This window comes from Saccopteryx bilineata, chromosome 5 (assembly GCF_036850765.1).
Source record: "Saccopteryx bilineata isolate mSacBil1 chromosome 5, mSacBil1_pri_phased_curated, whole genome shotgun sequence".
In the NCBI taxonomy this organism is placed as follows: domain Eukaryota; kingdom Metazoa; phylum Chordata; class Mammalia; order Chiroptera; family Emballonuridae; genus Saccopteryx; species Saccopteryx bilineata.
In genome coordinates, this window is record NC_089494.1 from 8,078,538 (window position 1) to 8,095,076 (window position 16,539).

At 45.6% G+C, this 16,539-nt stretch overlaps 1 protein-coding gene across 3 annotated transcripts in view; it reads right to left on the reverse strand.

Annotated features, from left to right (window-relative positions):
- The window catches only part of CAB39 (calcium binding protein 39), a 79,003-nt gene extending 70,532 nt beyond the window's left edge, over positions 1-8,471 (reverse strand). For 2 of the 3 annotated variants that reach the window (XM_066279423.1, XM_066279424.1), the window contains exon 1: positions 8,134-8,471. The gene's annotated coding sequence lies outside the window, so the exon portion shown is untranslated. Of the gene's footprint in view, positions 1-7,321; positions 7,523-8,133 lie in introns of those variants that run through there. The other variant, XM_066279425.1, reaches the window with a different exon arrangement.
- Positions 8,472-16,539: the final 8,068 nt, after the last annotated feature.

A 16,539-nucleotide genomic window follows, 5' to 3' on the forward strand; every position in this document is an offset into this window, starting at 1 on the left:
TTCTTTTACTTAATGAAACCTAAGATAATTTATTTCAACCTTAGTTAGATTCCAAACCTGAGAGAAGTAATCATTCTAATCAAAAAGTAAATGTCTTCAAGTCCATACTATTGTACTAAGAATGTAAATAAGAGGGTTTCCCAAATTGAGGTCCAATAGAACCTTCCTCCCAGATGTTTGTGGGTATTTTCCAGAAGAGGGGGTGTTCTTGTGACCAAATAAACTTGGCAAACTGAGGAACAGCGCACATTATAGCTCCTGCTGGACAGGCACAATGCATGCACACCAGTAGTGCGTTCTTAGAGCACACCCGTGACTTTCCCCCTTTCTCTCCTTAGGCACCTATGCTTTGCTTTCTTTCTCCTAAGCTCCAAGGACCTTCTTTTGCCTCTGTAACTTGTTTCCTTAGTCCACACAGCCCAGCTGGCTCACTTCTTCTGCTTCTGACTTTCTCTCTTAAAGGTGAAATAAACTTCTTGCACTAGAAAAGCTCTGCAGAAAAACATTAACACAACTATGATCACAATTCAAGCCTGATTAACACTTTTAACTCAGTTTTCCCAAACACATATTTCATTCTAGAATCTCTCCCACCAACGGCTACTAATCTCTCGTTAAGATTGGTGTTCTGCAAAACACAATTTGGGAAATACTGCTTTAGGTAAACTAAATGGGAAAAGGATATTAATAAGCTTCAGCTATTACAGTAAGCAAGTTTACAAATAGAGCAGAGATAAATAAAATTCATAAAAAATTCTAATTTGGATAAGTATTTCATCTCTGCTGAGCAGTTTTATCAAAATATTAGAGCTGTCTCATTTAATAAATATGTATAGAAACAATGCATTATACTCTAAAAACATGGAGTGGGGAAAGACAAGAAAGAAAAGATGAAAAAAGGTAAAAAAAACCCTTGCAATTCTAATATCACCTCTTATTGGTAACAGAACCCTGGGCTGGAAACAATCCTGTGACGAAGGCCAGGCAGTATACCACTTTTATTGTAGGTAAAGTCTTAGTTCCAATCAGAGCCGAGAATACCATCTTACACATGTTCGTCACACCCTCAAATTTGATTCCACTTTTTGGTCCCTTCTTTTCCATTTCCATTGCTTTGGTTAATGTTTTTTGTTTCCCCAATACAAAGAGCACACAGAACTTCATAGCACACAGTACTTAAAAGTAGACAGTAGCCTGACCAGGAGGTGGTGCAGTGGATAGAGCATTGGACTGGGATGCAGAGGACCCCGGTTTGAGACCCCAAGGTCACCAGCTTGAGTGCAGGCTCATCTAGTTTGAGCAAAAGCTCACCAGCTTGGACCCAAGGTCGCTGGCTTGAGCAAGGGGTTATTTGGTCTGCTGAAGGCCCCCGGTCAATGCACATATAAGAAAGCAATTAATGAACATAAGGAACCACAATGAAGAATTGATGTTTCTCATCTCTCTCCCTTCCTGTCTGTCTGTCCCTATCTGTCCCTCTCTCTGACTCTCTCTGTCTCTCCCACTAGAAAAAAAAAAAAAAGTCGACAGTAAAACTTGATGTGAGGCATGGGGATTTTGTTAATCATTAACCTGACTTACTAAAAGCTTGTACTTTACGACTATGTAACATTTAGCTGTTAAACATTTATTCATAGGCATGAAAGTAAAAATATTCAAAGATACACATTTTGACGTTACATTACCTGAAGCAGAAAACTGCTGGGATATATCATACCAGGTACCTGCCCAACCAGGGGAAAAATGTTAAAGGTGGCTACATGTCAAGAGGCTCTCATGAACAAAGTGACTTCAAGACCACGGACATAAAGCAGTACCTAGTACAGGAAAAAAGGCCAGTGAGAAAGTCTAGGCATATGATCACCAAAAATAAGAGCAAGAGGCTTTTAAGGGGTTTTCAATCTGGTCCCTCTCATATAATAATGGGATAACTGATGCTCAGAAAGGTGAAGTAACTTGCCCAGAGTGACGTGATTAGTCACTGAGTCAGGACCCAGGCCAGATCTTAAAATTCCCAGGCTTCTGCATTTCCCACTGGAACATAGGCCTCCCATCTCTTCTATAAGACTAACAAGAAAAATAATAAGGAATCACATCATGACAACTGAAGCATCTAGAATAAACCATCTTATTTAGTATTATTTATGACATGTAGTCACTAACTAGAAACCCATTAAAATCCGTATTAGGCTATATTTACAAACCTTCATTCTAAAATACTAAATAAAAAATAATCAGCAAGAAACCAAGAACCTATGGAGGAAAATAAAACGATTTCATATGAGAGAGTCACCCCCTATTCCAGGGAATACACATTGTAAAGTGAGGCATATCTGGGTTCAAATCCTAGCTCCACTGGGCAACCATGAGACCCTGGACAAGCCGTCACTTCCGTTTCCCATCTGTTAACGCTGCTGGGAAACAGCGCTATCTACTCAGAGGTGTGCCCTGCATTTAATGGTACTGAAATGGTCATGTTCTCCCTCAATCTACTTTTGTCCATCTCCCTTGATTCTTTGTCTTTTCAACCTTTAACTTCATACAACCACTCCCAAAACACATGCCAGGTATAATCATAATTACAGCCATTGGTATTCAACACCTTAAAACAAGAATTGTGTGGCAAAGAGCATATAGTATGTGAATACAAACTCTGTAAATGTTAGTGAAAAGGTTCAAAGATGACATTACTGCATGAAGTATGGAACAATTTCTTTCAAGCCAACTGGATAAAGAATGAGGAGAACCAGGCTCTATCTAGATCAGTCTGTGGTTAATAAAAAGCTGCACAACCTTAATTAAGTGACTCCAGTTTGCAGAAAGCTCCACCAGTTTCATCTCCAAGTCACTGCTCAAGTTACAGTGCGCCTCAGTGTTCCCAACTGCAGAACCATACTGACTAGAGGGTTTCTAAAGTTCTCACATTTCTTCCACCTGAACGGCCTACCATCAGTGCCATCACAGAACTTACTCTGTCCCCCGCGCTTGGTATGTGCCTGGCCCTGTTGGAAGCACTTTAGGTGCAATAACTCATTTAAGCCCCCTACAATCTTTGCAGATATGGTTCATCACTGTTATCCAAGGAATCTAAGCTAGAGAGAAGTGAAGGAACCTGCCTAAAGTTACAGAGTCCAAAGCAGGACTGAGTTTCAACAACCCAGAGGGTTTGGCTGCACCCGTGCTTTTAACCACTGACACTCAGAATTCTATAAAGCCCAGAGTGAGGCTTAACTATAGACATGTAGACAAAAATCTGTTCAAGCTATTCTTTCCTTGTGCCTGAACAGATGATACATAATGGACTGTGAAAAGTACTAGTGACTAACCTGTTAACAGCACCCTTTAAAGAGCAAACTACAGTTCATCAGTTATAAAATAGCTATTTAATTTAAGATTGAGCTACAAAGTGTACATGTTGTCTCTCCAACATTTTATCAAAAGAATCAAAGTGTTGTGATGTTTTAACATCACATTTCCTATGTCATCAACTTATCTGCTGGATAATGCTCCTGAGGATTAATTACCATAAAACCTGACTGCTACTAAACATTGGTTAACTAGATTTTCTCATCTCTATCTATGCATATAAAAACACATATATATATAAACAAGCAAACACAAACCAACAACCTAAAGACTGAGTTCAGAGTATCAAAATCTGAAATTAGACACAACGCATTAAGGATTATACAGACAGGTTTGCACTAGACACCATTAACATATATGGCCAGGGCAGGCTGTACCTCCCTCCTTCGGGGCCACTTCACACCTGACTGACCTCTTGCAATTCCCTGCATGCCTTTCCTCCTTCCTCTGCCAGCTTTAACGTCACAGTTGCTAACAAGCCACAATTCTGCGTTCATCACACCTCTCTATCTCTAGCAAAAGATATAAGCACAGTGGGGCCAGGCGGCTCAGGGAAGTAGAAATAGCACACTGGAGGATGACGCACATATTGTATATGCACATCCTAAAACAAAACGCTGATGGGGACTTCTTCTACCTCTGGGACTTTCTAAATAAACCTTCTCTTATATTAAAAAAATGCTGATAGTAACAAGCTATTAACCTTAATTTCACCATCAGTCTATCATCTGTCACTCAGTACTTCAGTAACTCTTCTTACAACCTTGGAAGGCCTGAGAAAGAGAAGCAGACCATGTAGCATTACTCCCAGGCTGGGCTACTTCACAAATGCTGGTGGGGGAGGTATGTGCCTCACTTTGCCCTGCCCCACCCATACTGTGGGCTGATAAAGGTCATGATTAGGGTCCATGTGGATAGTCGTTAGAGTGGTGAGACACTCAAAGAAAGAACTTTCATATAGCTCAATTCCTTCTTTAATTAGAGATGGATCCAATACCAGCCTTCTCTCAAATAAAAATCGAAATATAGACTGACTACATTGTAATGCAATTTTTAGGCTACTTGGCTTGATACACATTCACACGAAACACAAGATCTTTATACCTCAATAATTAAACAAGCCACAAAAAATCTAAGCCCGAGGGGTTGAGATTTCATTGTCTTTCCCAAAATTTTATCATATACCAATGTTTTACCAACATTTTGCCATTATCCAAATCAATCTATCCATAACACTCCTATTTCTCTAACACCAGACAAAATTTACAAAATCAAATTCCTAATTAAAACAATACATGAGAAAGAGGGAAATGGATTTTAAAATAGAAAACACACTACCTGAAATGAAATTCCACCTTACACTAAATTTTATTTTTGCGTGCTGTGGAGGTCAGATGGGGGGAGAGTTTGGATTTGTGTCTGTATTTTTATGGCTCATGGTGAAACTGAATGATTGGTGATCAACCCCTCCTGGGAAAACAGGCTCTGAGGAAAGTAGGGTAGTAATAACAGAAATCTATAACCTATAAAAGATGATTAAAAGAAAAAACTTTAGTAAACGTTCAAAAGTAGTAAAGGATGCCTTGCGGCATACACATTTGCAATATACAAATAAGATTCAAATAAAACCAAATTATAAAATGAAATCTCATACTTAAAACTGGCCCTTACCAGCTATTCTTCTGATTGGCTTTATGAAAATTTATACGATCTAGCTCAGCATTTTACTTTATATGCCATTAGAAATAGAAACAGAGACCTCAGTAATACACTTTAAAATGTAAAGCACAAGGGGAAAACTGGTTTAAACAAGAATCTGTAGTCTAAAATGCTAATGAACTAATGCAAAGTCCCTTGAAATAAAAACTAAAGTCCTTTTTGTTATAGCGGCAAATTATTTCATTACAAATTCTATATTTACTAAACAAATGCCAACAGAAAACTAAATGCATCTAGCCTGAACCTTTGTAATGTCATGATCAAAAGTACTTAGCCTAGCCTGACCTGTGGCGGCACAGTGGATAAAGCATCGACCTGGAACGCTGAGGTTGCTGGCTTGAAACCCTGGGCTTGCCTGGTCAAGGCACATAAGTTGATGCTTCCTGCCCACCCACCCCACCCCCCGTAAAATAAAAAAAAATAAAATAAATTTTTAAAAAAAGTACTTAGCCTATATGGATGGCTGTAGTATAAGACTGGAGGTGAGGGGGTAGAAATGGGAGGTGCCTTACACTGTATGGGAGATATGCCAGCTCTGAAAATAATCTTTCTATAATGCCTTTTTAAAAAGTACATCCTCTTACATGGCAGAGATGTGTGATCTCTTCTATACCTGATGGCAAGATGCATCTCAAGTAATATTTATTCTTTTTAAAAATTATTATTGTGAGGTGGAGAGGCAGAGAGACAGACTCTCACAAACGCCCCAACCAGATCCACCCAACAAGCCCTCTACTGGGGGATGCTCTGCTTATCTGGGGCTGCTGCTCCATTTTCAGCAACCAAGCTATTTTAGCGCCTGTGAGGCCATGGAGCCATCCTCTGCACCTGGAGCCAACTTGCTCAAACCATTCAAGCCATGGCTGTGGGAAGAAGAGGGTGAGAAACAGAGAAGAGGAAGGGGGAGGAGTGGAGAAGCAGATAGTCACTTCTCCTGTGTGCCCTGACTGGAATGGGACCTGGTGCTTCCACACGCCAGGCCGATGCTCTACCACTGAGCCAACTGACCAGGGCCAGAAAAAAATATATACTCAATAAGCAATAGGATCTAAATTGTACAGAAAAGATAATAAATATACTTCAAACATGAAACCTTTAGAAAATATTCTGTCCTCAGTAACAGTTATTAAGTAAAATGCATGACTACTGCATCTTATCTGACATAAATAATGCAACCTTGTCAGAAAAAAAAAAGTCTTTTAAAAGACTCCCCCTTACCTGAATAAAAATATTTTAATATATTTAATGACAAAAAAGCTTAATAAGTGTTTTATATATATGCAGTTTATTTCACTATGTAAATAATAAACATAAAAAGACTAAAAAGGAAATATACAAAAATGTTATCAGTAACCAAATCTAAGTGATAAGAGTACAAAAGATAATTAAAAAGTTTTTTCCAATACTTCCTGTATTTTACAACCTTTTTTTACTGAAAAAAGTTGACATTCACTTGTCACAGAAGCAAACAAAGAAGTGCTCACAAAGCTAACACAGGTTCTTGGTGCTTCCACAGGTTTAGACTTCAAATACAGCTAATTACTTGTATAAAACAAAACTAAATGTATAAAATAAAGCTAAAGACTTTTGCTTCTGGCTCTGGTATAAAGATTTTAATAACTAAAAATGAACATTTTACCTTTCTATAAAAAGGTTCTCTGTCCAATTGTCTAACCGAGAATACCAATAACAATTAGACTTTTAAAACCATCAATTTAGACTGCTTTACACAAATGTTATAATGAAGCTATGTTCAACTCAGTGATTCCAAACTAACACACAATGCAAGGAGTTTTGATGCATTTTAGTGAACTGCACCAACGCCTTATGTGGAGATAAACCTATTTTAAACACCTCCTTCCATTACCTCTTAAGAGCAAGACAGTTAATGAAGCTTTCTGCAAACGGTACTTTGCTTAACCTGGACATGGATTTATTTGAATATCCGGGAAGCTGTCAAAATCCATCTCAAACTGCATTATATTCAAGGCATAGAATGTCAACTCTTTACTGGGCCGCCCTCTCTCCTTCCTTTCACAAGAGCGCCTTTAATATCCCCTAGCTTACATTTCCGGACTCATGAGTCACTGAGAAATGAACCCTTAAGTTTCCTGTAGAATGTCACTCAAACAGCTCCTCTCCAGCATTCAAGGATCAGACCCTCCCCCCCCAAATTACCTCTTTAGCCCACCCCCACTTCCCACCATGGTCCCAGGCATCAAAATCAATTAATTACCTACTACTTCTACACGGTGCCTTTTCACCTTCGTCCTCTAGCTTTGCTGACCCTCCACACACTCACTACATCTTCTGCAACCCTCCGCTCCCAAATCCCATCGGGCCTTCCAGACCCCGCTAGGCATCGCCTCGCCCAGGACGCCTTCCAGATTTCTGCGGGGCGGAAGCGATAGGTGGGTCCGATCTTCCTGGGCTCCTTCCTAGCACCTTGTAGTTCGTTCACAGGCCTTTTATCGCCTCCTTCCTGGTATCGTGTTATCGGTGCCCTGGCCGTATCACCCACACCAGCGCATCAGGTCCCCGCGGGCGGAGACCGCGGACCCGGCTTCACCTTTGAATCTCTCGGGCGCGGCCGGCCGGCCGGCGCCCGGGCTGGTGCAGCCGCACCCGGGGACGCTCCGGCCGCCCCGCTCCTCCTCAGAGAGCAGACATTTCCCCCGAAGGCACAGCACGGGGATGCTCCCCGCCTCGGAGTGACACAGAGTGTCCCGGCGGCCAGCAGCCAGGCGGCTGCAGCCCGGGGTCGGCGGGAGTGACAGCCGGTCCGGCCCGCACTCCCCGGCCCTCCGGACCCCGGCCGGCGCCGCCCCCACGCCCCAGCCCGGCCGGGGCCCGCGGGAGGGCGGCAGGCGAGCCAGGGGCGCCCGGACCCCGCCGCCGCTGAGGGCGCAGGGGACGGCTCGGCGAGGGGACCGGGCCGGGCCGCCCGAGAAAATGGAGGCAGCCCGGGGCCGGTGACGGGCCGGGCCGGGCAGGCGGAAGCCACGCCGGCGCCCGCGCCGCGAGCAGGGCAGGGCCGGGGTCACTCACGAGGCTGCGCCGGGCGGCTCCCTCTCCGCCTCCGCGTCGTCGCCGTCCCCGTCCTCGGCCGCTGCCGCCGCCGCCTCGGGCTGCTCGCTCGGTCCCCGCGGCGCGGCTCGGGCGCTCGGCCCCTCCGTTGTCTTCCGCCTGCTCCTGCTCCCGGTGACGGGCTCCCGCGGCGGCGGCGGCCCAGGGACTCCCGCGGCGGCCGCCGCACTGCTGCGCTCGATCACCGGCTGCTGCTGCGGGGCCGGCGCCGCCCGTGCCTTCGCCCTCGCCCGGCTCCGGGTGGCTCAGTCTCTCCCAGGCCGCGCCGCTCCCCGTTCCCGGCCCGAGCCCGGCTTTGACGTGCGCACTGCGCAGCCGCTGAGGGCGCGACGTCGGGCGGTGCCGCAACGCCCCCCTTTGGCCTCGGACGCCCCCTGGTGGCCGGGAGGACTCGGCGCCGGAGTCCCTGCAGAGGCCGAAGAGGGAGGGGACCCAGCGAAAAGCAGAAGCTGAGAATGGGAGTTCCTCTTCTTTCACCGCCACCTGATGTTGGTGCTCAGCCCCTCCTATCTTAGCACGCTTCCAGTGGAAATATCACGCTCACTTTCCACGACCACTTCCTCAACTTTTTTTAAAATTGATTTCTTAGAGAGAGGAAGGGAGAGAAGACAGAAATATCAATCTATTCCTGTATGTGCCCTAACCAAGGATCGAACCCGTAACATTTGTGCATCAGGAGCTATCTGGCCAGGGCTCAACTCTTAACAAAGCATTATTTCTGCTAAAGACCAATAATCAAAGTGTGTAGATTATATCCGTCATCCTGTGACAGACAGATAACTCATTTTAGCATCCTCTGAGAGACGTGGACAGTGATGGAATGATCGTGATTAATACGATTCAACAGACTGGATTTAAACCCCAGCTCCACCATTTGGTCTTCATGGGCTATTTCCTGTCCCTATGCCTGGGTCCCGTGAAACACACACACACACAGAAGTGTAAGAATTCAGGGCCGTAGGCCTATGAGGATGAACCAGAAAAGGCATTACAAACAGCAGAATCTGGAACATAAAAATGCCATACATGTATATTTTTGTTTCTTTGGTTTTTATTTGTAATTGGACAGGGATTTTTGAGCACCTACTGTGTGCCAGGCACTGTTCTAGGTGGTGGGGCAGCAAACAAAACAGTCCCTGCTCCTGAGACAAAGAATGAATAAGTAAACCAGCACACATATGACGTCGGATAGTTTTCCGTGTTCTGAAGAAAAACAGCAGAGGCCAAGGAAGGGGGAGAGTGCGGGGTGTTGTTATCTACAGCTTTCCTGTACAGGCAGCAGGTACCTGAAGAAAGAGCGCTGTGTGGCCTGTGTGCATGGAAAGGCAGAGAGAACAGCAAGGACCGAGACCGTGAAGTGGGATGCCATGGGCCCCAGCGAGGCGAGATCCCCGAGGGAGGGAAGAGGGCAGAGAGGAGAGAACGGAGACCCGATAGGCTGAAATGAGACCTTTGGTCTTGACTCTGAATGAGATGGGAAGCTACTTGGAGGGTTTTGAGCAGAGAAAGGATGCTGTCTGACCTTTTAAAAGGATCACTCTGGTTATGCTGTGAAGACCAGTCTGATGGGCATGAAGATTTTCAGCCTGGAGACCTGTGAGAACACTTCTGAGATAATCCAGTCAACAGAAGACAGGCTTGGGCCAGGGTCAGAGCAGGGACGAGGAAAGAAGTGGTTGGGTTCTAGACTGTCAGAGCTGGTAGGATTTTGCTGATTTCTAAGGTTTTCGTTTGGTTGATTGGTTTTGTTTTCTCAAGCAACTGGAAAATACAATCTGGTGAAATGGGGAAGATTTAAACAAAACCAGATGTAAAGGGGGGAAGGACTCGGAAATACATCTGGGGGCATATTAACTTTGAACTACCTGTTAGACACCCAGGGATGATGGATTTAGAAGTCTGAGGTTTGGAGGAGAGGTCCAGGTTGGAGATAGAATTTGGGGAGTCCCCTAGAGTAAGTAAAATCTCAAGGCTCAATGAGGTCTTTTAGGAAGTTAGAGCAAAGTCAAGAATGAGCCAGAAGCCCCCAACACTTGAGAGATGAGAGAGATGATAAGGAACTAGCAAAAGGTTTTGAGGAGAGGAGTCAGGCTGTCAGGAAAAGACCCAGGAGAGCTTCATGTGCTGGGGACGAAGGGTCAGAGGATGGATCTGGGCCACCGATTCTGGCTAACAGTTCAAGCAAGCTTGGTGTTGGCTGTTAGTGTTCGATATCAGCACCGTAAAGGTAACTACTGGCCTTGGTAGGAGCTGTTTCAGTGGAAGTGGGTGGGAAAGCCTAACCAGATTGGTCTCTAGAAAACATGGGGGCTCTAGAAAGAGAGAACATGAGTGTAGAGGACTTTTTCATGAAGTTTTACTCTAAAGAGGAGCAGAGAATTGAGGTGGTAGCTGGTGGAGAATATGGGGTCAAAAAACAGATTTTTTCCTCTTTTTTTGTTTGTTGTTGTTTTTAGAATGGGAGCTATTCCAGCCAGCTTAAGTGCCGATGGGAATGATTCAATAGTGAGGGAAAATGTGATGGGAGGTGTGTGTGTGTGGGGGGGCATTTTCTAGAAAGCTGTCTTTGAGTGAGCAGGAAGAGCAAGTTGCAGGGCACGGGGAGGGTCTGGCCTTGTGACCAGCAGGGTGGCCTTCACTCACAGGGACAGAGGGCACGCAGAGTGCGGGCACAGGGCCAGGGGCCGGTGGACAGAGCTGCCGGGATGTACGAAGTCCCCTTCTGAGGGCTTCCATCAGCTCCGAGCCTGGAGAGGCGGGGCTGGGGACGTTTGGGGGAAGAGGAGGAGTCAAGCAGGACCAGCCAGGGTCACTCTGTGTCTCACCCACCACAGGTTGCTGGGAAGGTGGGGAGTTAGAGTCAACCTGGGTTATTTTTGTTAGGGAACTCCATGGAGAAAGAAAGAGCAAAGGAAGGAGAGGGTGTGTACAAGGAAGTAATCACAATAATGGCTGACTGTTGAACCCAAGCCAGCTAGGAGGCAGTGAGGGAACAGGCGGGGTGGGGAGTGGGGGCAGTGGGAGAGGGCAGGGGAGGAGAGAGACCTGGAGGAGGGGGAGGACCCACAGCACAGCGGCTGAAAGGATTGTTGGAGCCAGCACCATAGGGGAGTGGGCTGGAATGGAGGCCCGTGGAGAGCCAGGGTGCCCGCAGGGAGATCAGGGAAGGAGCAGTGTTCCGTAAATGACAAGGCCCAGGGTGGCAGCTACAACATCTTTTATTTTTTAGATTTTATTTATTGATTTTTGGAGAGAGGAGAGAAAGGGAGAGAGAGAAAAGGAAAGTGAGGACGAAGCAGGAAGCATCTACACATAATAGTTGCTTCCTATAATATGCTTTGACCGGACAAGCCCAAGGATTCAAACCGGTGACCTCAGCATTCCAGTTTGATGCTTTATCCACTGCGTCACCACAGGCTTCTCAAAAATCTAATGCCCCTGGAATTACCAGGGGATCTTGTTGAAATGCAGACAGTGATTCCATTGGTCTGGGAGGGGGATGGGAGGATGCCGATTATCCTTCTTGTTACAATCTTGATACTAAAACCTCAAATCAGTGCAACTCATAAAAGAAGAAAACTAGACTATTCTTGCTAGGGAATATGTCAGAAGAACCTAACTGAACATTTGAAATATGAGTACAGTGGCAGCATGTGAAGGGGAAAGACCATCCCGACCGTGGACAGCTTATCTCCAGCACGTTGGAAGCTGCTGGAAAAGCTACAGCCCAACCTCAGTTTCATCAGGTAGGTGTGCATGCCTCATGTTAGTTGGTATAGATTCCATTTACTGCGTTCTTTTGATCATTGAAATGAAAGCTTCTACAAGATTTAAAAAAAAAAAAAAAAGAAAAAAAAAAAAGAAAGAAAGAAAAGCTACAGCCCAGAAAGCTGTCAGCCGACAAGTCCTGAGCAGGCTGGTTCGAAGCCGCTCTTTGCTTCTCGAGCCAGCACAGAAGCGTGGTGCCCGGCCCTACTGAGCGCGGAAAGCAAGCTTTATCTCATTCTGAAACTTTGCTCAATAAGGACTCTACCCCTACAGCTTTCTTCCTTCTTTTTTTCTTTTTCTTTTTAAGATGAGAGTTATTTTTTATTGTAGTCCCCAAAGGAGGCCTTGATTGTGCTGACATCCCACAAAAAACATGTCAAGACCCAATTTCCCGCAGAATGAAAGACCGCACGGGGGGGTGGGGTGGGGGGGTGGATGGCCCCACTGGCGAGTTTTTGATTCCTTCACTGTGAAGGTCAGAGCAGGATTCCAGCGAGATGGCAGACAATTCTGGAGCAGGAACTAACCCAGAGCCGAAGCAGAAGGACCCCTGCCATTGGCCGCCTGAACTCACACCTTCTCCATCCCTCCAACCAGGTTCTCTGGCAAGCCGATTCTGTTCACATATGTCCTTGTAGGCACGCCCGCCCTCTGGGAAATTTCTCCATCTCTTCACCTTGAAACCCTTCACAGAAGCGCTTCACTCTCCCGGGCCAAGTCCATATAGACCTCAGGGTCGGTGGGCAGGGTCACCATTCTCCAGTCATTGTTGGCCCTGGGTAAATACTCCATCACTGTCCTTTCCCTTCCTCTCCTCCACTGAAGCTGGGCCATAGGATGAAGGCACCTCCCTGCCTTAATCACACCACCTGTGAGAGGACTTCGGAGCCCGACTCACAGCTTCCCTGGCCGCCGCACCCTGTGCCTGACTTCTCCCCGGCGATGTAAGTGCCGCTCATGTAATATGTTGGGTCCTAGTCCCGCCTACTCTCTGCCCCAGTGACCTTCTCTTCCACTCCCACTTCAACAAGCACTCGGCTAGCCCCGCCCTGGTCTCTCAGTCCCAACACTCTACCTTTGAAGCTTGAACTTTATAGCTCTCCTGTTCAATCGTTCCTCCTGTCCGCCCACCCTGCCCACTGTCTCCTACCCACCAAACCTGCTCTCAGGCTCGTTGAGACTTTGTTTATTCAACACGGGACTTTCTGAGAGCGCATAATTACTGAGCACAAGCTATGGGGCTGGGACATTGAGCACTACGTGGCCCCTGCTCTCAATGAGCTTGTAGTTCGGGAGATACACACAGGTCAACAGGCAGTGATGGCTGAGTGAGACATGAAGCGTGAATACGATTTAGCCAGTTGGAGATGGAGGGAAATGCTCAAGGAAAATACTGTATTTTTCACTCCATAAGACGCACCTGACCATAAGACACACCTAGCGTTTTAAGTAGGAAAATAAATATTCTGAACCAAATGGTGTGTTAAAATATTTAATAAAATGCCATATTTTTTGCTCCATAAAGACTCACAGGCATTTATTTCCCCCCTCCGCTTTTGGGGGGAAAATAGTGCATCTTATGGAGCAAAAAATTCGGCAATGCAAACAACACCAAAAGGCAGAAAGCATGGGGGAACTTGGGGACGTGCGTATGAATATTCAATCCAGAGAGCATAGAGCTCGAGCGTGGGGAGGGGATTTTTAAATTGCTATCCCCCCTCCAGCTTGATCAAGGCATTATTGATATATAACGTATGTAAGTTTAAGATGTACAACATGATGATTAGATACGTGTTTATGTTGCAAAACTGATTACCACAGTGAGCTCAGTTAACACCTTCATCTCTTCACATAATTATGATTTTGTGTAGCTGTGTATGGTGTTAACATTTAGGATCTACTCTCTCAATAGCTTGCAAATCATATAAATACACTATTATTAATTATAGTCATCATGATGTACATTAGATTCCCAGACTTTATTTATCCTAATAGATAGGAGTTTATGCCCTTTGATCAGACATCTCCCCATTTTCTCTACAAACAGCCGCTGGTAACCACCACTCTACTCTCTATTTCTATGAATTCAGTTCTTTGAGATTCTGCATATAAATGAGAACATACAGCTTTTGTCTTTCTCTGTCCAACTTATTCCGCTTAGCCGAATGCCCTCAAGGTCCATCCATGTTATCACAAAAACAGCAGGGTTGAGGAGGGGAGTTAGCACAGAGAAGGGTGGAGAGGTAAGCAAAGGTCTAATAATGAAAAGCTATCTCATACATGTTAAGAAAACAGAGTTTCATCATGAAGGCAGTGGAGGTGGATGAAGTCGGCATGGAAGCTTCAAGCCATAGAGTGACAAGCTCAGCTGTGTGCTGTAGATTTAGAAACGCCATTCTGAACCTGTGTGCACGGTGGATGAGAAGAAGCGCCGATCAGAGGCAGTGAGATCAGTAGGAAGCAGTGTTGTTCTGGCAAGAGGTCATGAGGGCTGAGGACTGTGGCAGTGGGCATGAGCACAATGAGTGAATCAGAAAAAAAAATATTTAGAAGGCAATATTTGGTGATTTGATGGATACAGATGGTAGGGAAGAGTGAGGAATATACAGTGTGTCCATAAAGTCATGGTGCACTTTTGACCGGTCACAGGAAAGCAACAAAAGACGATAGAAATGTGAAATCTGCACCAAATAAAAGGAAAACTCTCCCAGTTTCATACCTATTCAGTGCAGTTCGATGTGGGCTCACGCACAGATTTTTTAGGGCTCCTTAGGTAGCTATCCCATATAGCCTCTACAGACTCATCACTGACTGACGGCCTACCAGAACGGGGTTTCTCCACCAAACTGCTGGTTTCCTTCAACTGCTTATCCCACCGAGTAATGTTATTCCTATGTGGTGGCGCTTCGTTATAAACGCGCCGATATTCACGTTGCACTTTGGTCACGGATTCGAATTTAGCGAGCCACAGAACACACTGAACTTTCCTCTGTACCATCCACATCTCAACTGGCATGGCCGTGGGCTGCTCCGCTGTATACACGGTGTTACGTCATCTTCTACGCATGCGTACATGCTGCCACATCATCCTACAGAAACTGGGAGAGTTTTCCTTTTATTTGGTGCAGACTTCACATTTCTATCATCTTTTGTTGCTTTCCTGTGACCGGTCAAAAGTGCACCAGGACACACTGTAGAATGGAAACTTGGCTTTTGGATAGTAGGGTTAGTTAGTTAGATGGTGTATGGTCAGTAGCTGCAGCCACCATCACAACCCCCTGGCCAACGCAGGTTCAGGTTTGATTCAGACAGTAATGAAACAACAGTGCCAAGAACTGGTGGGCCAGTAGCTGTAATCCTAGCTTGCATCCGGCAGGCAAGAAATACACACAGTGGGAAACACTTTCCTTTCCATTCAGGGCTCCCAAAGTCACTGACTTATCCAAGTTTCCTAGAATCAAAGGTTTCTACCTCACCAGCTTTATTCACCTCTGTTCCCCATCTTCTTCTCTCTGCACAAACTCTGCACAAACTGGCTTCTCCTTCAGCACTCCGCCATCTTGGCTGCTTCTCTTTTCCTCCACGTGGCCTTTCTCTGCCCTCCTCCACCATGGGCTCCTCTGCCTTATTTTATAGTGTAGAAATCAAAACCTTTAATTAAATCTACAAATAAGGAAGTCTCTGATACAAAGTCACTTATCTGAGACATAAATGGGATTCCTCATAAGAGTGCACCACCCCACATCATGCAACAGTTTTAAAACTAAGTCTTAGGGTATAACGACCCTGCCTGCTTACAGCCTGTCCCCCATACCCAATGCAAACTATACGCGAGCAAACATATGTATCATATTTAAAACTTATTTGACTAACAGATGGACATCATCTAAGGACAATCAAAGGGTAGGAAGAGCCAGATAGCTTGGTTGGTTATAGCATTGTCCCCACACACAGAGGTTTCTGCTTCAATCTCCAGTCAGAACACATACAGGAGCAGATCGATGTTCCTGTCAGTCTCTCTCTCTCCCTTCCTCTCTCTACAATTAATACGTTTTTTTAAAAAATAAAAGAAGATAGGAGGAAAACCAGGAGAGGGGTACATCCCATAGACACAGACAAAGAGAAAGAATAGTTTAGTGCTGCAGTAGGACCAAATAACGCAGGATTGGAGGGTACCAGTTGGATGCGGCCACAGGAGTATTTGATTGACCTTGGGAAGAGTGTGCCAGCGGAGTGATGGGTGAAAAGGCATGGGGCTGGCAGTGGGTCTGAGGTGTGAATGACAGGTGTGGAAATGGAAATAATGAACATAGGTTGCATTTTCAAGACAGAAACGTGGGAAGAAGGGCCCGGTCAAGAGAGGGTCTGGGAGATAGCTGAGACTTGAGCATGTTGAAATGCTGATGGGAAGAAACTATTAGGGAAGGTGAAGATACAGGAAGGAGAAGGTATCACAGATTCTGGGAGGCCCCTGAGGACAGGGGTGGCTTAAGGGGAGCGCAGGAGAAGGATGAGGGCTCCCTCTTTGTCACAGTCGCAAAGAAAGGAGAGGATAACTGTCCAGGGGGCTGGCTGGCTGGGTGACATAGGGGGATGTTC